Source organism: Pan troglodytes, chromosome 19 (assembly GCF_028858775.2).
Source record: "Pan troglodytes isolate AG18354 chromosome 19, NHGRI_mPanTro3-v2.0_pri, whole genome shotgun sequence".
Classification (NCBI taxonomy): Eukaryota; Metazoa; Chordata; class Mammalia; order Primates; family Hominidae; genus Pan; species Pan troglodytes.
Window position 1 is genome coordinate 84,259,010 of NC_072417.2, and position 1,014 is coordinate 84,260,023.

Consider the following 1,014-nt stretch of genomic DNA (forward strand, 5'->3'; position numbering starts at 1 on the left):
TGCTGTGAAAACTCCCTTAGGATTGCTGAGTGATGACTTGCTGTTGATCCTGGAGTTTTCATTTTTCTTTTACTTTGAGCCCCACAGATGTGGAGGGTGATTTCTAAGAGTGGGAAGTTGGTTCCGTCCTCCCGGCTGCCTGGTTCTCTCTAGCTATCCCAGCGCTGTAGAGCACGGAGGTCGCAGAGAGGAAAGACAATGTAAAGCAACAAACATAACCAGAAAAGGCCAATTTCATTATTTTGTTTTTCATAAATTCCCCCCAAAATAGGATGATCACACCCTCATTATTAAATGTGGTCTAATTTTTAAAAGAAAATTTATCTTATATTAGTAACTATTTCCTACAATGTCGAAGTTAATATTTAAACCCTCTTAAGTGTTTTTGTAGTTGTATTGACTGCACTATACTTATCCCAATTGCTGGGATTACACAAAAGGATAAAAACAGCTATGAATATTATACAATATTTAATGATACCTAATTTCCTATAGAACTATGAGGTAATTAAATACTTTGTTCCTTTTTTAATTGAGGCTTTCAGGTACAGGCTAGAAAACTTGCTAGACAAATTCTAACAGAGCTGTTATCAAATACTTTGTATAATGCTTTTCACAGGGAACTTTGTATCAGAGCATAGAGATGGTTAGAGATTAGTGCTCCTGATAGATTTGAGGCGAATGGAGACAAGGAAACTGAAACTTGTTAAAAATCTGCAACATGCTATGCACTATATACACGACATGCTTTACAGATATCGTCTTGTTCAACTGTATTGTAAGCTAGGTATTGTTATTTCTATTTTGTACACAATTGTCCAAATTTTATAGCTGGTAACTTTGATTCAAATCTTCATACTTTTCAATATGGCAAACTGCTATATCAATAATGTTAATTTGTCTAATACATATCTTTTGTTCAAATTCAAGCCCATTAGATCCTTTTGTTAAATGAACAAATTATGTTAACAATTTTAAGGAATAATAATATCAACTAGTAGAATTTCCAGATAT

The 1,014-nt window shown here is 33.6% G+C and overlaps 1 non-coding gene across 1 annotated transcript; it reads right to left on the reverse strand.

Moving 5' to 3' along the window:
• Positions 1-533: 533 nt before the first annotated feature.
• LOC112206140 (U7 small nuclear RNA) lies at positions 534-596 on the reverse strand. The gene has a single exon (XR_002940343.1). It is a non-coding gene; the product is annotated as a U7 small nuclear RNA (small nuclear RNA).
• Between the last annotated feature and the right edge of the window lie 418 nt (positions 597-1,014).